The sequence below is a fragment of the Pelobates fuscus genome, chromosome 9, assembly GCF_036172605.1.
Source record: "Pelobates fuscus isolate aPelFus1 chromosome 9, aPelFus1.pri, whole genome shotgun sequence".
NCBI lineage: Eukaryota > Metazoa > Chordata > Amphibia > Anura > Pelobatidae > Pelobates > Pelobates fuscus.
In genome coordinates, this window is record NC_086325.1 from 160,185,976 (window position 1) to 160,207,971 (window position 21,996).

Here is a 21,996-nt window from a genome sequence, read left to right on the forward strand (position 1 = left end):
TGATGTGAATGAACGGCAGGCTACCTGTCAATCATCCAGGCCCGCCCACTGATGGCGGGTAATGCAGAGAGCAGTGTTTCAGCGCTCTCTGCAGGGTCCTAGTGCCCTGAGCATGGTGCAAGCACGTCTAATGATTTGCTTGGGCTACACATTTTGGGGACAGTTCCCTTGGGTCAGCAAAAGCAGGACACCTGTGAACAAAGTCAGGACAGCGAAATCCTGAAATCAGGACTGTAATGACTAAATCTGTATGGTTGGGAGGCCTGCAATAGGCAGAACTTGGATACAATTCTGCTGGGCTGAGGGGAGGATATGGGTAGCACACGAGGGGTGGGGCGGAGCATGCTTTTATTGGTTGTCTGTCACCTGCACGCTGTGCGTGCTGATAACCGGTGCCAAACCTGCACAGAATTAATACTGGCCACTTACAACTCCTGTTCCAGACTGACTAATGGCGCTGCAGGGGGTGGTGTTATACCTCTGGCGTCAGAACGGAACACTGCACATACAGACTCCACACACCATGACCACTTCAAATCACTGAAGTGGTTATAGTGTTCAGAGTAAACCTTTAATACCAAGCCTAATATGTTCTGCTACTTTGGGCTCTATTCTACAATGCCCATTGCAAATCGCCACAATTTCTTCCTCCGTAAATTAACCCCCAAATCATTTGTAGCTAAAATTTCATGTTTTTGTTCATATTTTTCATTGCATCATGTCACCCGTTAGGCCAAAATACAGTGATTTAAGCCATGTCACACGTTTACCCATAATACTGTATTTAATCAGCTATGCGTTACGTTTTTAACACCTTATGCAGTAATTTAATAAGCTGTGTGTACACTTTAACCTATTATACTATATTTAATGTTGTGCGTACACATTAACCCAATATACCGCATTTAATATGAAATGTGTACATATTAACCCAATATACCGCATTTAATATGCCATGTGTACATATTAACCCAATATACCGCATATAATAAACCATGTGTACGCATAATCCATTATACCGTATTTAATAATCCATGTGTATGCATTAACCCATTATGTGTTGATTTTATAAGCCGTGTGTACACTTTAACCTGTTATACATTGGTTTAATAAGCCGTGTGTACGCATTAACCCATTATGTGTTGATTTTATAAGCCGTGTGTACACTTTAACCCGTTATACATTGGTTTAATAAGCCGTGTGTATGCATTAACCCTTTACACTATATTTAATAAGCCGGGTGTACGCATTAACCCATTATAACGTGGTTTAACCCCTTAAGGACACATGACGGAAATATTCGATTTTATTTCAAAAGTTGTGTCCTTAAGTGGTTAATAAGCCGTGTGTACACTTTAACCCATTATACCATATTTAATAAGCCGTGTGTACGCATTAACCCATTATACAGTGGTTTAATAAGCCGTGTGTACACATTAACCCATTATACAGTGGTGTAATAAGCCGTGTGTACGCATTAACCCATTATACAGTGGTGTAATAAGCTGTGTGTACGCATTAACCCATTATACAGTGGTTTAATAAGCCGTGTGTACACATTAACCCATTATACAGTGGTTTAATAAGCCGTGTGTACGCATTAACCCATTATACAGTGGTTTATTAAGCCGTGTGTACGCATTAACCCATTATACAGTGGTTTAATAAGCCGTGTGTATGCATTAACCCATTATACAGTGGTTTATTAAGCCGTGTGTATGCATTAACCCATTATACAGTGGTTTAATAAGCAGTGTGTATGCATTAACCCATTATACAGTGGTTTAATAAGCCGTGTGTATGCATTAACCCATTATACAGTGGTTTAATAAGCCGTGTGTACGCATTAACCCATTATACAGTGGTTTATTGAGCCGTGTGTACGCATTAACCCATTATACAGTGGTTTATTAAGCCGTGTGTACGCATTAACCCATTATACAGTGGTTTAATAAGCCGTGTGTACGCATTAACCCAATATACAGTGGTTTAATAAGCCGTGTGTACGCATTAACCCATTATACCATATATAATAAGCAGTGTGTATGCATTAACCCATTATACAGTGGGTTAATAAGTCGTGTGTACGCATTAACCCATTATACAGTGGTTTAATAAGCCGTGTGTACGCATTAACCCATTATACAGTGGTTTATTGAGCCGTGTGTACGCATTAACCCATTATACAGTGGTTTATTGAGCCGTGTGTACGCATTAACCCATTATACAGTGGTTTAATAAGCCGTGTGTACGCATTAACCCATTATACAGTGGTTTAATAAGCCGTGTGTACGCATTAACCCATTATACAGTGGTTTAATAAGCCGTGTGTACGCATTAACCCATTATACAGTGGTTTAATAAGCCGTGTGTACGCATTAACCCATTATACAGTGGTTTAATAAGCCGTGTGTACGCATTAACCCATTATACAGTGGTTTAATAAGCCGTGTGTACGCATTAACCCATTATACAGTGGTTTATTGAGCCGTGTGTACGCATTAACCCATTATACAGTGGTTTATTGAGCCGTGTGTACGCATTAACCCATTATACAGTGGTTTATTAAGCCGTGTGTACGCATTAACCCATTATATAGTGGTTTATTAAGCCGTGTGTACGCATTAACCCATTATACAGTGGTTTAATAAGCCGTGTGTACGCATTAACCCATTATACAGTGGTTTATTGAGCCGTGTGTACACATTAACCCATTATACAGTGGTTTATTAAGCCGTGTGTACGCATTAACCCATTATACAGTGGTTTAATAAGCCGTGTGTACGCATTAACCCATTATACAGTGGTTTAATAAGCCGTGTGTACGCATTAACCCATTATACAGTGGTTTAATAAGCCGTGTGTACACGTTAACTCATTATGTGTTGATTTTATAAGCCGTATGTATAGAGCTATGTGTATATATGTTGTGGGCTGTTTTTCCAATCATGGATAAGATTAAAATAAGGATATTTTTAAACCAATTTCAATATTTATCGGTAAGATTTCCCAGGCACAGAGTACATGCTGTATTGTCTTAGATTAGTATTTATACAGATCATCTTCCCTGTCTCCATTCCTACATCAACCTTTGCAGTTAAATTAAGCGATGGTTTTGGTTTCTTAATGTTATTCGTGTCAAATAAAACGGCTATTCTCTTGTGTAACCCCCATGGGATCCAAGTGTTTTGTTGAGTATTCCGGCTCATTTCAATAAAAGTATTGGGACACTTGACCATAACACCAACAGGGACTTTTATAACATCCCATTCTAAATACACAGATATTTCAGCTATAACCGCTTCCACTCTCTGGGAAGGCTTTTCACAACATTTTGGAGTGTTTCTGTGGTCATTTTTGCCCACTTATCCAGTAGAGGATTTGTGAGGTCAGGTGCTGATGTCGGACAAGAAGACCTGGCTCCCAATCTCTGTTCCAGTTCATCCCAGAGGTGCTTGATTGGGTTGAGGTCAGGGCTTTGTGAGGGACAGTCTTCCACACCAAACTCATCCAACCATGTCTTTATGGATGTTGCGTTGTGCACTGGGCACACCTTTGTAAATGCAGACTGCATGGCTAGATGCCTGATTTTATACGCTGGCAATGGGTCTGGTTGAAACACCTGAATTCAATATTTAAGAGGTGTGCCCCAATATTTTGTCCATATAGTGTGTGTGTGTGTGTGTGTGTGTGTATACACCAACCACTATATCAACGTGTTGTGGTGCAGATTGTCCCTTTAAGAAAATGAAACTTGTGGTAATCAACCTTTTTGATGATCGAGCATATTCGTTTGTTGTTTATTTAAGGAGAGTTTACACAGGTATTTGACATTTTAGTGCTAAATAGCAGAGCCTAGAAGCATAGTTTTGAGAATATCAGCTCAGCTATTTTGTGGTTACATTTGCAATTCACTTGTATGTTGTCCACAACCCCCTGTTTAGTGAATAAGCCTCTGTATGTATAGGCCATACAATTTTTGTTTTAGAAAAAAAGTACGTTAATGAATAAATTATCAAATCTCTTGCATACTGCAATGTAATATAAGGAGGCTTTCAAGATAAACTTAAGAAATTGATTTCTCTGGTTGAAAAATATTTGTAGAATTTAGGATCCAGGCGGACATAGCTGGGACAGAACGTGGTTTTTCAGGGATGCAGTATGTAACGTGCTTAGCATTTCCTATATAATTCTTCAAAAAGCTTGGGTATTAGCTAGACCAACTCGGACACGTATTAAACATGGCTGTTGTGTTCCCAGGGTATGCCAAGTCTTGAGTTAAGTGATTTCAAATCCATCTGGTGCGTGTACATAAATAGGACATTGCAAACTTGAAATGTGTGCAATGAAGATTGAAATATCCAAAGATCTTTTAATATGGTGTGTTGTTGTCTTATGGCATTTTGATCCAACATCCCTTTAAGGATATCTGAAATAATCTGCATGAAGATACATTGTCCTTATTCATTGACCTTGTATCAGTGGATTGATCAATAAGTATTCAAAACTCACTGTGTGTGTCTTGTTGAAATTCATCATCTTGTAGGGATATTTATGGGACAAAATATTACAAATATGTGTGAAATTCTGGACAGGGTCAGTCTAGGCGAGTGGTCCCTGACTTGGTCCTCAAGGCACACCAAGAGCTCAACTTTCATCAAAGACTTGGAAGATGCCTCAGTCCTAAACTGTTGATGTGTCCTGCAAGACTAGGGTGAGAAACACTGGATTAGACACTAATGTATTGAAGATGTAGCTAGTTCTACCGCACATGATGCACGGAGTAATCTCGCCCAGCTGGCAAGATATAGAACATGAAGAGGGGGCAACAAAGTTTCTCTTGGATTCTTAAATCCGCTAGAGATCCCATTCTGTCTGTTTCATCACATTGCCATCATATTGAAATAAAAAGGGTAGGTTCTCTGTAGAAAAATTGTATTTAAAAAAAAAAAAATGGAGAGACTGATAAAGATTAAGTGAAGTTTAGGGGCAATGTCAGGAAACTTTTTTTTTAATATTTTTTTTTTTTTTTTTACCAGAACATTGCAGTAGTAGATGTACAGATCGGCAGTCCTGCAGAATTGGTAGACATCATAAAGGCAAGTGTTAAAAAATGAAATCCATTTCTGCCATGTAGCATATGGATCCTACATACTGAATGGTGGCACTTTTCCTGTCTTGCCTCTAGGACAGAGTTTATATCCTCAAAGACTTATTCAATGGGTTTTCCTGAGATTTAGCAAGCACGATGTATAAATAAACGATATTACTCAAGATCAGGCACAAACGTTTACTAGGCCAGATGACAAGTTGGCCGGGGTTATCCAGTAAAGACTGAATTGTTGGTAATTCAAAATAAACTGAAAACTCTGATTGGACTATGACAGACTAATGGTTGAAATTCACTTAAAGGACCACTCTAGGCACCCAGACCACTTCAGCTTAATGAAGTGGTCTGGGTGCCAGGTACCTCTAGGATTAACCCTTTTTTTTATAAACATAGCAGTTTCAGAGAAACTGCTATGTTTATAATGAGGGTTAATCCAGCCTCCAAATCTCTAGTGGCTGTCTCATTGACAGCCGCTAGAGGCGCTTGCGTGCTTCTCACTGTGAAAATCACAGTGAGAGCACGCAAGCGTCCATAGGAAAGCATTGTAAATGCTTTCCTATGCGACCGGCTGAATGCGAGCGCGGCTCCTGCCGCGCATGCGCATTCAGCCGATGACGTCGCGATCAAGATGGAGAGGAGGAGGAAAGCTCCCCGCCCGGCGCTGGAAAAAGAGGTAAGTTTAACCCCTTTCTCTCTCCAGAGCCCGGCGGGAGGGGGTCCCTGAGGGTGGGGGCACCCTCAGGGTACTCTAGTGCCAGGAAAACGAGTATGTTTTCCTGGCACTAGAGTGGTCCTTTAATATCTACTTTGATTTCCCAAGAATTCACTCTTTTCAGAATAACCATGCTTTGTCCAAAGAGAGCGATTCTGGTAGCTAAGAATTCTTAAGGCCCATATTTCTAAAATGGTTAAAATCATGAAGAGAGCAAAGGGTGGCAAGGAGTTGTAGGTTTAAAAAAAAATTTTTCTGGTCATGTGTTCTTTAAGAAGTTTTTGATAATGTAGTTTCAGTTTCCCTCCAATGCAGGTTCTTGGAACTGTTTTATGGGAGCCATGTCAACCCTTGTTCCCTCTCTTTATTTGCAGATAGGCTGAGCGGGAGTCTGTGGCAAAGTACTTGTACACGGAACATGTCAGGCTGTTTATTCAAGATAAAAAAAAAAAAAAACAGGCTATATCTTTATTGAAGATTAATTTAGCTTTATTTGGCGTTCCCCTGGTGGGGTCTGACGACTTGCTGTTTGGTTTGCCCAACTGCTTCCAACGGCAGAGTCCTGGCTTGTTTGCCGTATCGCTGACCGATACGAGAAACCTGACAGCTACCAGTTTTGGATCTGATCCAAGGTTGGCTTTCTATAGGATACAATAAGCTTATTGTTTCCAAAAAGCTGTGTCCTTGGAGTTTCTGTGTTTGAACTTTGTGCACAAAATGCCACTTGGCTAAACCCTGAACACCGGCACCTTGTGGGTTAATAAACAAAGATTACATGCTGGTCGGTCACTACCGGCTTTAGTCAAGTCCTTGTCTGCCATTGGCATGGCCCTGGGTTTGCAGACCGGACCGGTTAACATGCTGTACACTATCTGTGTGGGATCCGGAGTGGCCCGTAACCCTATGAGTGTCAGTGGAATGCAGCTGGTTATGTTTCATTACTTTTGAGCACCCCCTAATAGACTTTGGAGGAAGTTTAATCGTTGTGTGTCTGAGAAAAGGTGGTGATAACCCTTTGGATATCTATGTCATGAAGCCAGGGGGATGTTGTCTCCCAAGTGTCCCAATATAGGAGGGACAGTCCCTATTTTGGGCCAAAATCCCTCAATCCCTCTTGTCTCTCCTAATAGCCCTCTTTTCTAGGAGCTCCGTATTGTTGGTGTGTCTGAGGGTATAACAGAGCTCCACAGCAATAATACTCCCAGTAATGTGTCTGAGTGTATAACAGAGCTCCACACCAATAATACTCCCAGTAATGTGTCTTAGTGTATAACAGAGCTCCACAGCAATAATACTCCCAGTAATGTGTCTGAGCATATAACAGAGCTCCACAGCAATAATACTCCCAGTAATGTGTCTTAGTGTATAACAGAGCCCCACAGCAATAATACTCCCAGTAATGTGTCTGAGTGTATAACAGAGCTCCACAGCAATATTACTCCCAGTAATGTGTCTGTGTATAACAGAGCTCCACAGCAATAATACTCCCAGTAATGTGTCTTTAAACTACAATAAGTGTGTTTAGAAATCAGTCTGTGTAAATAAGATAAAATTCTCTTCTGTGTAAATAAGATACATTGTTCTTGTTCTAAGTTCTATAAATTGTTGTTATTAGTAAGTTGTGTCTGTGCTGGGGAGCAGGGGGGGGGGGGCTTTAACTCTTTGATTGCCAGTGCAGACAAGCTGGGGTGACGTCCGATGCTTTCTCATTTCTTTCCTGCCATGCTTGTTTTATCTCTTCCTGGGCCCTCTTATCTTTCTATAAAATCTCTACATAACATGTCGCTTCTAACTTTCCTGGTAAAATGCCAACATCTTCTACCAGCTAGAAACAGTTACCAGCCAGTAAGGGAAACATTGCTCGGTCTCTCCCCCTCCCTCCCGCGTTATCGTGTGTATGAAATAGCATAAGTGTTAGTCGTCTGATAGCTCCTCTTACTCATCACATCCCTGGTGGAAAATTCCATTGCTAATCACTCCATATACATGGTTTGATTGTATTCTCCCTTCCTCATCCATCACTTTGTTTTACCTTTCGTCTCTGTTATTTTCCTTTTTTGTTTTCCCCAGCCAGGATTCAGCCCCCTTTACCTGTCCCTTTCCCTCATATGCACCTTTCCATCCAGTCCCTTTTATCTGCCCTTTCCTTCATGTGCCCTTTCCCTGTCCCTTTCCTTCCTGCACCCCTTTCCCTGTTCCTCTCCTTTATGTGCCAATTCCCTCTCCCTTTTCATCCAGTCCCCCCTTTCCCTGTCCCTCTCCTTCCTGTGTCCCCTTTCCATCCAGTCCCCCTTTTCTGCCCTTCCCTGTCCCTCTCCTTCCTGTGTCCCCTTTCCATCCAGTCCCCTTTTTCTGCCCTTCCCTGTCCCTCTCCTTCCTGTGTCCCCTTTCCATCCAGCCCCCTTTCCTTCCTTTGACCCCTTCCTGTGCCCCCTTTCCATCCAGTCCCCGTCCCTCTCCTTTCTGTGCCCCCTTTCCATCCAATCCCTGTTCCCTCTCCTTCCTGTGCCACCTTTCCATCCAGTCCTCGTTCCTTGTCCCTCCCCTTCCTGTGTCCCATTTCCATCCAGTCCCCATCCCTCTCCTTCCTGTGCCCCCTTTCCATCCAGTCCCCGTTCCCTGTCCCTCCCCTTCCTGTCCCTGTTCCCTATCCCTCCCCTTCCTGTGTCCCCTTTCCATCCAGCCCCCTTTCCCTGTCCCTCCACTTCCTGTGCCCCCTTCCCATCCAGCCCCCGTTCCCTGTCTCTGTAAAGATACCTGTGGCCATGTGCAACCTGACGTCATTTTGCTGATGGAGCCAAACCGGCCTCATTATGGCGTATGTTAATATGTACATTCTGGGTGCTAAATCCACCACTGGTTATAGCTATATAGACCCCTCACAAGCCTGTACACATTACCCTGTGGTGTCCTTGTGATCCCAATAATACATTCTTTATTTGTATTTTATTATTATTCTCATTGTTTGTGTTTTTGACTGTCCCCTCTCTGGTATCCCTTACTTGGCCTGGCTTATCTACTGTTTGACTCCTCTCGATGCCATTTTTCCTCTTTAGCAAAGCATCAAGTCCGGCCACCCTAAAGACTGATAATACACCCACCGTCCCTTGTCTTGCTCTTCTTTCTGTGTCACATCCAGTCTCCTTACATAGTTAGTTACATAGGCTGAAAAGAGACACGTGTCCATCAAGTTCAGCCTTCCTCATGTTTGTTTTTTGCTGTTTATTTATTTATTTATTATTGCCATTTATATAGCGCCAACAGATTCCGTAGCACTTTACAATATTATGAGAGGGGGAGTTAATCCAAAATAAGGCAAAAAAAACTAAACGTTTTAAGCACTTCCAATTTTGCAACAAACTAGTGGGAAAAAAAATCCCTCTTGACCCCAGAATGGCAGAATGGATCAAGAAGCTATTACCCTACATTGAAAAATTATCTTTAAATATTCTGTTCTTCCAAGTATGCATCTAGTTGCTGTTTAAACATCTGTACAGACTCTGGAAAAAAACACTTATTCAGGCAGGGAATGCCATATCATTATTGTTCTTACTGTAAAAAAAAAAAAAATTCCTTTGCTTTAGACTAAATCTTCTTTCTTCCAGTCTAAACGCACGACCTTGTGTCCTATGTAAAGTCCTGTTTATGAAGAGATTTCCACACTGGTTTGTATTGGCCCCGAATATATTTGTATAATGTTATCATATCCCCTCTGTGGCGAAGTTTTTCTAAACTAAAGAAGTTTAGATTTGTTAACCTTTCTTCATAGCTAAAATGTTCCATTCCTTTTATTACATTTGTAGCCTGCCCCTGCACTCTTTCTTGTGCCACAATATCCTTCTTTAGAACAGGTGCCCAAAATTGCACAGCATATTTAATATGTGGTCTTACCAGTGATTTATAAAGAAGCAAAATTATCTTCTCATCCCGAGAATATGCATGACAATACCTTACTGGCCTTAGCCACTTCTGATTGACATTGCACATTGTTGCATAGTTTGTTGTCTATAACAATTCCCAAGTCCTTCTCATGTGTTGTTATCCCTAATTCGCTTCCATTAAGGGTATACGCTGCTTGTGCATTCTTTACGCCGAAGTGCATAACTTTGCATTTTTCTACATTAAATTTCATCTGCCATTTTAGTGCCCAGTCCCCCAGTCTATCCAAATCCCTCTGCAGCAAAGTAATATATTGCTCACATTGTATTACTTTACAGAGTTTTGTGTCATCTGCAAACACTGAAACATGACTTTCAATGCTTTTTTTAAGATCACGTATAAACACTGAACCCTGAGGGACACCACTTGCCACCTCTCTGTACTCTATTTTTAAGCCAATGTTCTACCCAAGAACAAGAATATTCATCTAGACCAATTTCTTTGAGTTTGAACACTAATCTATTGTGTGGAACTGTATCAAACGCCTTGGCAAAATCCAAATAGATCACATCCACTGCAACACTCTGATCTATGCTTCTACTTACGTCTTCGTAGAATGCAATTAGGTTAGTTTGACACGACCTGTGCTTCATAAAATCATGCTAATTTTTCCTGATAACCATGTTTGTGGCAAACCTAGCCACTTCTGAACTATATTCATTGCAGGTTGTCCATAGGCTGAATGTATAACGTGTTCCGTTGACTGTATGTGTATTGTATTGTGACCGTTCGCATGCTGGCAGCCGTATGCCGCCAGCATACAAAGCATTCGTACGACGAAACACGGCTATCCTGGCCGTTCGCCGTACGAATGTGGACTCCCCAGGTAGACCACACATTCACAGGTCGTGTGGCACCAATTAACCGGTTGCAACATTGTTGCAATCGGTAATTAAGGGCTCTCCTAGGTGGCCGTCGATCCACTACCGACCATGCGGCGGTCGGCCATCTTGGATCCTTTGTCTCTGCAGCGGTGTTCGGTCGTCGAGAGCCTGGAACTGGAAACGGCTACTCAGTGATCCGAACACCGCTGGACTTCCAGAGCGTTCGGGAGTACCGCGTTCGGTACATTATGTGTCCCGTACTTATTCGGTACTTTTAAACTCACCTTGATGTTTAAATGTATTATGTGCGGCGTTCGGTCAATTCAGCTGGGATCGGAGCGGTATTCTCACAAAGTGTGCGCCCCGACCCCAGCTATCTACCGAACGTTCGGTTATTCTAAAGTACCGAATATTACGGGAATTATGTATTTTAATGTCAATTGTCGGTTTTGCTGCACGAGGGGATAATCCACTTAATCGTCCATTTTAGTGGGAGTATCCTTCTCGTGCAGCGATGCCTGTTGGGAAAGTCACAATGCATGTTGGGAGAAATCCCCTGGAATATCTGTATGGAAACCCCTTGCATGGGGAACTGCATAAATACGCTGCCTGTGAATAAACCGAGTTAGTTGACTCCCAAACTGTGTTTCGTCCGGTTATTGGGAGGATTGGGGATATTGCCTTGCTTTCTGCTCTGACTGTGGATTTCCTGAAGATACCAACGGATATCGTGTACTAATATACTGCATTCCGTTACAATTGGTGGCAAGCGACGGGATACGAACCTTACAGCCGAAAAGCAGCGTTCGTGTAAACTGGAACTACCGAACAAGGAAAGCAAGGGCAATTCGTATGGAGATTGACTATACCATACTGAAACGACAGACTTTAAAAGAACTATTGGAAGCCAGGGGTAAGATAGCCAGCAACAAATCTAAGGCTGTGCTGATCGCAGAACTGATGGAGGGAGACCAAGCCCGCAGCGCTACACCCCCACCAGCCATGGAAGAGACCCCATTCCAAAAAGAGCTACGAACCAGGTTGGCGTTCCTACCACAACCATTACCGCTGGAAATAATGACCGTGATGATATCGGATGTACAGGATTATCTGATGGCAACCAGCACACCAGCAACACCGCCTAGGGCAGAGTCTGTTACTGCCTCCACCTACGGACAGGTAAAGCCCAAAGTCCCACATCACGCATTTAAAGCGTTTTGTGAAGAAAAGGACGAAATTGATGGGTATTTGCAGGACTTTGAGCGGCTGTGCGATTTGCACGATTTGGAACCCGCCACATGGGTGCCGCTGCTGGCAGGCAAATTATCCGGTAGGGCAGCTGAAGCCTACCGTGCTGTACCCCGAGAGGACAGCAAAGATTACCCGAAGGTAAAGAGGGCGATCTTAGAGAGGTATGCTATTACCCCAGAGGCGTACCGGCGGAAATTCCGGGGCTTGCGCAAGCCTGAGAAAGACTCTCATGCAGAATGGGCGCACAAGCTGGACCAAGCATCACTAGGCTGGATACAGGCCAGCAACGCTACAAACATGGAGGAGTTGAGGCAGTTAATGCTGCTGGAACAGTTTTTTAATGGTTTGTCCCCGGAAGCACAAGAATGGGTGAGAGACCGTAAACCACTCACCCTACCCGAAGCCGCTAAATTGGCGGATCAGCATTTTGATGCCCGGAGGCATCACGGTGCCCAAAATAAGACTCTCCCTCGGACTACCGGACCACCCAATAATTTTATCCCTACCAGCCCCACCGTACCCCTGCACCGGCCAGCACTGAATACTCCACCACCCCCCTCCCGATACAACGGTCGGGCGAACATTCAGTGTCACACATGCAAACAGTGGGGGCACATTTCTCGAGAGTGCACCCAAAACAGGAGCAGGCAAGCTTGGAATCAAGTGCGACAAAATTTGGCACCCAGGGCTGCTGCGCACCATTACCAGGTAGCCCCCGCCACCCAAGAATTGCTGAGTGCTCAAATTGAGGAGCCTCTTGGGGTGCTGCATGAGGTAATGTCGGTCAGGGCCACCGACAACCGACAACATCACCGGCAGCTGGTCACCCTGGAGGGGAAGGAGGTACAAGGGCTCCGGGATTCAGGAGCCACTCTAACTTTGGTTGCGCCACATTTGGTACCAGGCACAACCCACACTGGCGGCTCAGTGGCAGTACGGGTGGCAGGGGGAGCAGTATACCGGCTACCTACTGCCAAGGTTCATTTGGATTGGGGTGTGGGAGAGGGAACTGTGGAAGTGGGGCTGATGCAGAATTTACCTGCAGATGTTGTGCTGGGGAATGACTTGGGCCAAATGACTTCCGCTTTTATTCCCCAGGCTCCGTACCAGGAGGCACACCCCGTAACCACCCGACAACAGGCTCGCACCACGGCTACACCGATACACTCTGAGGCTCAGGTAAGAGACCCTGTTTCCCAACTGACCCCCATGTCCTGGGATACCCCGACGACTTTTGCGACCGAAGTCCAGACCGATCCCACCCTCCAAGTATATAGGGACAGGGCCCAAACAGACCAAGCAGGGCTAGAGGGGGAGCGGTTCATCTGGGAGAAAGAGTTGCTATACCGGGTCACGGCAAAAGATGTGGGGGGGTCTGTCACTTTAACTAATAAACAGCTAGTGGTACCCCAGAAATATAGACAGGAGCTGCTGAGAATTGCGCATGACATTCCCTTGTCAGGACACCTAGGGATGACCCGTACCCGATACCGTTTGACCCATGCCTTCTTCTGGCCCGGGATCTCTCAGGATGTGCGCCAGTATTGCACCTCCTGCGACGTCTGCCAGCGTGTAGGTAAAAGAGGGGATCGCCACAAGGCCAGGCTATGTCCCCTACCCATCATTGCGGAACCCTTCAGCCGAGTAGCGGTGGATATCGTAGGGCCCTTGCCAAAACCCAGTCCCTCTGGCAAAAGATATATTCTGACTATAGTGGACTACGCCACCAGGTACCCCGAAGCTGTAGCTCTCTCTAATATCCACGCTGAGACCGTAGCGGAAGCCTTAATGAAGGTATTTTCCCGGGTAGGGTTTCCCCAAGAGATCATCTCAGACCGAGGTACCCAATTTACGGCCGAAGTTACCCAACACCTGTGGAAGGTGTGTGGCATTAAGCCAATAGTTAATTCCGCCTACCACCCCCAGTCCAATGGGCTATGTGAGCGGTTCAACGGGACGCTGAAGCAGATGCTTCGGACGTTCGGGGAGACCCACAAAGACTGGGAGAGGTTCCTGCCTCACCTACTTTTTGCTTATAGAGAGGTTCCCCAGGAGTCAACAGGATTCTCCCCGTTTGAGCTACTATTTGGGAGGAGGGTGCGAGGACCCTTGAATTTGATTAGGGAACACTGGGAGGGAGAGAGTCCCACTAACGAAACCCCTATCATATCATACGTCCTGGAGTTCAGGGACCGTCTGGAGGCGCTAACCCAGGCTGTACACACCAACCTCCAGGCGGCCCAGCAACGCCAGCGGCGCTGGTACGATAGAGGAGCCAGGGACCGCAGCTTTCAGGTGGGACAGAAGGTCTTGATCTTAAAGCCCGTCCGCACCGATAAGCTGCAGGCCATCTGGCAAGGCCCATACCAGGTAGTAGAGCAGCGATGCGACACTACCTATGTGATCGGCCCCTGCTCAGGGGTAGGGAAGAGACGCATGCTCCACGTGAACATGCTCAAACCCTACCATGAGAGGATCGAGGATGTGACGGCAATCTGTGCCTCCTCCTTAGAGGATCAGGAGAACCTACCCTTACCTGACCTACTAGAACCCGAGGAACAGATAGAGCCTTCCCGGGGAGTCCAGCTGGGGGAGCGGCTAAGCCCCCAGGAGCGTGCCCAGGTACAGGCACTGATTGTAGCCAAAGGGACTACCTTCTCCAATTTACCTGGGTACACCCCTTTAGCCACTCACCGAGTAGAGACCCCGGGACAGCTACCTATGCGCCAAGCTCCCTATAGGGTTCCGGAATCAGTCCGTACCCATATGAAAGCCGAACTAGACGAAATGCTGCAGCTAGGGGTTATCGAACCCTCCGATAGCCCCTGGGCATCGCCGGTAGTCCTGGTACCTAAAAGGGATGGCACCACCCGATTCTGTGTCGACTACCGGAGGCTAAATGACAAAACGGTGTCTGATGCCTACCCGATGCCCCGGATAGACGAGCTGTTAGATAAGATGGCACGGGGCCAGTACCTCACTACCATTGATTTGTGTAAGGGGTACTGGCAGATTCCTCTAGCCGATGACGCCATCCCCAAGTCGGCGTTTGTCACCCCGTTTGGCCTGTACCAATTCAAGGTCATGCCTTTCGGGATGAAAAACGCTCCGGCTACCTTTCAGCGGATGGTAGATCGGCTACTGGACGGTTTTCAGGAGTATGCCTGTGCTTATCTAGATGATATAGCCATCTTCAGCCAGACCTGGGAAGACCACCTACACCACATAGGGGCGATCCTAGATCGCATTGGGGAGGCTGGGTTAACCCTAAAACCTAGCAAGTGCCACATAGGTATGGCCGAGGTACAGTATCTGGGCCACCGTGTAGGATGTGGGCAGCAGAGGCCTGAGCCAGCCAAGATTGAGGCCATAGCAAAGTGGCCTACCCCCAGGACTAAGACCCAGGTGCTGGCGTTCTTAGGGACGGCAGGCTATTACAGGAAGTTCGTCCCCGACTATAGCACCCTGGCCAAACCCCTAACGGACCTGACCAAAAAGAACCTTCCCCGACTGGTTGTCTGGGCCCCAGAGTGTGAGCAGGCATTCCAACAACTCAAAACAGCTCTCACCAATGCTCCTGTGTTAACTGCTCCTGATCCAACTAAAAGATTTCTTGTTCACACAGACGCTTCCATGTTTGGATTGGGGGCAGTACTGAGCCAAGTGGGAGCCGATGGCGGAGAACACCCCGTAGCCTATCTAAGCCGCAAACTACTACCCCGGGAAGTGAGCTACGCCGCCATCGAGAAAGAATGCCTGGCCGTGGTGTGGGCCCTTAAAAAGTTGCAGCCATATCTGTACGGACAACCTTTTTCCTTACTCACAGATCACAACCCGTTGGTGTGGCTAAACCGTGTGTCCGGAGACAATGCCCGGCTGCTGCGCTGGAGTTTGGCGCTGCAGCCCTTTGACTTTACTATCCATTACCGGCCAGGGAAACAAAACGGTAACGCTGACGGGTTATCCAGACAGACTGAACTCGAGAAGTGATCTGTGAGTACTCTCCCGGACATCCCCAAGCCGATCCGTTGGGATCAGACTGTGTATGCCGGCTTGGTTCTGGGGGAGCATTGTGGCAAACCTAGCCACTTCTGAACTATATTCATTGCAGGTTGTCCGTAGGCTGAATGTATAACGTGTTCCGTTGACTGTATGTGTATTGTATTGTGACCGTTCGCATGCTGGCAGCCGTATGCCGCCAGCATACAAAGCATTCGTACGACGAAACACGGCTATCCTGGCCGTTCGCCGTACGAATGTGGACTCCCCAGGTAGACCACACATTCACAGGTCGTGTGGCACCAATTAACCGGTTGCAACATTGTTGCAATCGGTAATTAAGGGCTCTCCTAGGTGGCCGTCGATCCACTACCGACCATGCGGCGGTCGGCCATCTTGGATCCTTTGTCTCTGCAGCGGTGTTCGGTCGTCGAGAGCCTGGAACTGGAAACGGCTACTCAGTGATCCGAACACCGCTGGACTTCCAGAGCGTTCGGGAGTACCGCGTTCGGTACATTATGTGTCCCGTACTTATTCGGTACTTTTAAACTCACCTTGATGTTTAAATGTATTATGTGCGGCGTTCGGTCAATTCAGCTGGGATCGGAGCGGTATTCTCACAAAGTGTGCGCCCCGACCCCAGCTATCTACCGAACGTTCGGTTATTCTAAAGTACCGAATATTACGGGAATTATGTATTTTAATGTCAATTGTCGGTTTTGCTGCACGAGGGGATAATCCACTTAATCGTCCATTTTAGTGGGAGTATCCTTCTCGTGCAGCGATGCCTGTTGGGAAAGTCACAATGCATGTTGGGAGAAATCCCCTGGAATATCTGTATGGAAACCCCTTGCATGGGGAACTGCATAAATACGCTGCCTGTGAATAAACCGAGTTAGTTGACTCCCAAACTGTGTTTCGTCCGGTTATTGGGAGGATTGGGGATATTGCCTTGCTTTCTGCTCTGACTGTGGATTTCCTGAAGATACCAACGGATATCGTGTACTAATATACTGCATTCCGTTACAATGTTCTTCAAGGAATTCTTGAATATTATCCCTTAATAACATTTCAATTACTTTCCCAGCCACAAAATTAAGCTCACAGGTCTATAATTTCCAGACAAGGATTTTGAACCCTTTTTGAATATAGGAACAACATCCGCCTTCCTCCAAACATCCGGAACACTTCCTGAAAGAAAAGAATATTGAAAGATTAAAAACAGAGGTTCACTTATTTCCACACTTGGTTCCTTATGTACTTGTGGATGAATACCATCAGGCCCTGGAGCTTTGTTTATATTAACTTTCTTTAGTTGCTGCAGCACCTTGTCTTGAGTTATTCAATTACAATTTTTCTGCATGTCTTTTGCAGCAATCATTTGCATATCTCTTGCCATAGGTTCTTCCTTAATATATACGGAGGAGAAATAGTTATTTAAAATTTCTGCATTTTCCTGGTCTTCACTAACTAACATGCCCATCCTGGTTTTTAGTGTACCTACACTTTTTTTTAGAATTTATGTACTTTAATGCTTTGGGGTTAGTTTTGCTCTCTTTGACTATCGTTTTTTCATTTTCAGGTTTAGCGGATCCAATCGCCTTTTTCACACATTATTGGCTTCCTTATATCTTTTTATAGGATGCATCTGATTTGACAGATTTAAAGGCCTTGAATGCCCTTTTCTTATTTATAATTTCTCGATTCACTTTCCCACTAAGCCACATTGGTTTCAATTTGTTTCTTTTTTTTTATGTCAATCATATTTTATTGGTAAGGTTTCACAGGTAACAGTAACAGCATGTTCTCATAAGTCACACGGAAATGTAGATTTAACCTTTTGCAACATTGAAACAGTTAAACTAGGTGAGGCGCATAAATGGGAAGCAGTTTTCTGGGAAACATAGGTAGCAAAGTTGTCCTTGGCATAAACACTTGATTGCTTCCCCCTGGGTTTGCTTGGAATCATTTGGGTGCCTCTGAGGTTGGCAGTACCCATTCCCAGTTCCCCACCTATTAGCAACGTATTTCCAGGATCCCCACTTCGGGGACATCTCTTTACTACCCCAGTACCTGCGTCGTAACAGGATATGAGTACCCGGTGTCTGCGTGGGTATTTCATGAGGGACCAGATTCCGTTGCTGTGTGTAGTAATCGGAACAGTGTGTCCCCCGGGAGAATTACGTAGGGATTAAGCAGCCCCAGGTGTTTCCCTTCTCGGTGGGGTGTCTTTTCTGGGGTATCGGCCGTGTCTAATGGACCACGGCTGCCAGTGGGTTCGTGTCTAAGCGATGGCCTACTGTCGTGTCTATGTCCGTCTGGATTACTTTTCCTGACACCTAAGTCCACTCAAAGAGGTATTGTTCCGTACTATGTCGTGTGGTCCGGTTCCGATTTTAATCATCTGAGTGTGAATAGGGTTACCTGTCAGTCAGTGTAAAGTCTAGTCAGTTGGGAGCCAGAGTCCTCTGGTGTCTTGTAGTGTGAAAGGTCCGTCAGGTTGGGGATTGGTAGAAGGGAAGTGGGGGTGGGAGAGCGGGGCAGATACAGGAGGGAAAGAAGAGGGGGGGGGGGGGGTCTGGAGCCCGGGTGAGGTCTCCTCAGTCTAAACAGCTTCCTTGTCTCATCTGTGCTGGATATAGTCCGACCTGTCTGCACAGCTCAGGTAGCCGCTCCGAGCTCCTTGCCTGTCCCGGGAAATTTACGCGATTCCCCTGGAGACATAAAGTCGCCAGGGGTACCATTGCAGTGCGCACTTATCTGAGCGTCCCTGCAGGGAGGCTGTCAGTATCTCCATATCATAGACGCTCTCCACCTTGTCCACCCATTGTCTGAATGAAGGTGCGGATGTGCGTTTCCAGTGTAGGGGAATCAATGCCTTTGCAGCATTCAACAGATGTATGGTGAGGGAGTGTTTATATGTCTGCGTGGGTATGGGAGTGTGATGTAGAAGCATTGTCATGGGTTGTAAGGGGATGGGTTCGCCTGTGACTTCTCTAATTTTCGTGTTTATCATCTGCCAGTATGTTACTATGCGCGGGCAAGACCACCATATGTGCAGATTCGTTCCCAGGGCCGTGCCACACCTCCAGCAATCACCCGCACCAGCTCCACCGAAGTGCCTAAGGGTGTCCGGAGTCCGATACCATAGCGATAATAGTTTGTATCCGGTCTCTTGGATCTTCGAGCTGATCGAGCATTTGTGGGTTAAGCGGATTATCTTGTCCCATTCCTGGTCAGAGAGTTGTGTACCTGTATCTCTTTCCCACTTGCTCTTGTATCCCAGCGGGCAGGTGTCCTGGACCCCTCTCAGGGATTCACACATGCGCGATACCCCATGGTCTATGTGACACCTTTTCGTGCATATCCTTTCAAAATCCGTTAGTTGCCTATGAAGGTGGTCCTTACCAGCTAAGCTGGTGACATACGATTGCACCTGGTGGTATCGGAAATTGTCTAATTGTGTGGGTCGTGCGTCTCCCATCAGGTCATGGAGGGGCCGGAGTCGTCCCCTCGAGCACCACTGATCCAGGTATATCCAGTTCGCCTGATGAAAGTTCCGCAGTGCCGTCGGGTGGAGTCCCCCCGCCAGGTTTGGGTTGCATGCAATCGGGGTCAACGGGTTCGGCGATGTAGTGAGCCGATGGGTGTAACGGACCTTGCACCAGACATTGAGCGTTGCGTCTATCATGGGGTTGCCAGTCCGCAGCTCTGCGAACGTGGTGCCCCCCAGCCACAGTCTCGAGGGGATCTTACCTCCCGTTTGCTGTAGCTCCATAGCCACCCAACGCTTTGGGCTCTTGTCAACATGCCAGTCTGTGATCCTGTGCAAGTGTGTGGCTTTATAGTACGTAGACGCCGAGGGCAGTCCCAGGCCCCCGGATTGTTTGGGTCTCTCCATCGTCGACTTGCGGACCCGCGAGGGTCTATGATTCCAGACAAACCCACGGATAGCCGTATCTAGTGATTTGAAGAATGATTGTGGGATTAAGAGTGGCAGGGTGGCAAAGAGATACAACAACCGTGGTAACACGTTCATCTTGATCGCGTTAATCCTCCCAAACCAGGTGATATAGTAGGCCGTCCAGCGTTGGAGATCCGATTGTATTTTCCGGAGGAGGGGCAGAAAATTCAGTTGGTATGTTTGTGAAAGGTCCTTCGGTAGCCAGGTACCGAGGTACCGTATCTTCCCCGTGCACCACGAGAAGGCAAATTGGGTGCCGAGTCTGTGGGCATCACCTTCGTTCTTCATTATCGGCAATGCTTCCGATTTGTCAAGGTTCAGTTTCAGGTTTGACACTTGGCGGTAGTCTTCAAAAGCCTTTAGTAGGTTGGGCACAGAGACCAGAGGTTGTTCCAAGAAGAACAACATGTCGTCGGCGTATGCCGCTACCCGATGTTCCTCTGTGCCCATGCGAACCCCTGTTATACCCCCGTCCTGTCTGACCGCCTCCAGGAAGGGTTCCAGGGTGAGGGCAAACAGGAGGGGGGACAGGGGACAGCCTTGTCGCGTCCCATTACATATCGGGAAAGACCGCGTGAGGGCTCCATTTATCCGTATCCGGGCAGTCGGAGTGGTGTACAGGGCCGAGATCCACGTGCGCATGTAGGGACCAAAGCCCAAGTGACGCAGCATTTCTTTCAGGTATACCCAATCCACCCGATCAAACGCCTTTTCGGCGTCCGTCGAGAGGAGGACGACGTCTCGCTTTCCGGCTCGTGCGCTATGGATTATGTTCAGAGCCCGAATGGTGTCATCTCGGGCTTCCCTGCCCGGGATGAAGCCTACCTGATCTGGGTGGATCAGGTCCGGCAGCAACCGGGATATCCTCAGGGAGAGGGCCTTCGTAAACAATTTTAGATCTGCGTTAAGCAGTGAGATCGGCCTATAGCTGGCACAATTACTCGGTTCCTTCCCTTCCTTGGGGATCACCGTGACTATGGCCGCTAGGGTGTCAGAGGGGAACGCACCTCCGTCCCGCAAGGCGTTTAGGCTAGTCAGAAGTCTCGGCAAGAGCTCTTCCTGGAACGTCCGTAGGTACGTCAAGGGGAAGCCGTCGGGGCCCGGCGCTCGGTGCGGTTTCGATCGTTTCATTGCGACCGCTAATTCTTCAAGGGTGAGGGGGTTGTCAAGCTCCTCCGCGAGTGCCGGTGTGAGTTTACGTGTTACGTGTTGAGCTAGGTAATCCGTCACTCGTCGGTAATGGGTATGTGCAGCAGCTCCCTGTTGGGTCTGGGACTGGTTGTACAGGTCCACATAATAGGATCTGAAAGCATCCAGAATGCCTTCAGGCATCCCTGTAGTTCGCCCGTTTGGTGTACGGATCTTGTGTATGTGTTGGGATCTACGTTTTTCCTGGAGCATCTTCGCCAGGAGTTTGCCGCTTTTGTTGGAATGCTCATAAAAGAACCTGGCGGATTTTCGCATGGTGTGCAGCAGGCCCTGGGAAAGATGGTTCGTGAGTGCTCTACGGGCTTCTGTGAGCCGCAAATGTACGTTGTCGTCTAGTGTGTGCTTATGTGAGTTTTCTAAGTCGGCTATCTGTTTCGTGAGGTCAGTAAGCTCGCGTGCCCTGTCTTTTCTGCGCTGTGTGCACACGGAAATAAAGTGCCCTCGGACAACGCACTTATGGGCTTCCCACAGTGTCAGGGGGGACATGTCTACTGTGTCGTTTTCCTCGAAGTAGTTCCTGATAGTCTGTCGGGCTATGGAACAGGTCCCTAGATCGTCCAGCAGGGACTCATTGAGCCTCCATTGGCGTTCCACGGGTTTGAGCAATGGGGATTTTATTTCCACCGCGACTGGTGCGTGGTCTGACTGGTGAATGAGTCCTATGTTGGCCCCTCGGAGAAGAGACAGGCTTTCCTGGGGCATGAATATATAATCTATCCTGCTGTATTGTTTGTGCATCGGGGAATAGTAGGAGAAATCTTTGTCCTCCGGGTGCGCCACCCTCCAACAATCCACTAACCCTGCTTTGGTCAGGGAACGTCGGATCGATCTAAGGCAATGTGCCGGGACCGTACTAGCGCCCCGAGAGGAGTCCATTCGTGGGTCAAGAGGGACATTAAGATCCCCCGCCAGCACCAAGAGGCCTTCCCTGAACCTGTCTAGTTTGATCAGTGTCTTGGCTATAAATGTGTGCTGTTTCCGATTGGGG

At 46.8% G+C, this 21,996-nt stretch overlaps 1 protein-coding gene across 3 annotated transcripts in view; it reads left to right on the forward strand.

Moving 5' to 3' along the window:
* NACC2 (NACC family member 2) overlaps nt 1-21,996 on the forward strand; it is a 123,318-nt gene that overhangs the window by 81,358 nt on the left and 19,964 nt on the right. The gene's annotated exons all lie outside the window — the stretch shown is intronic.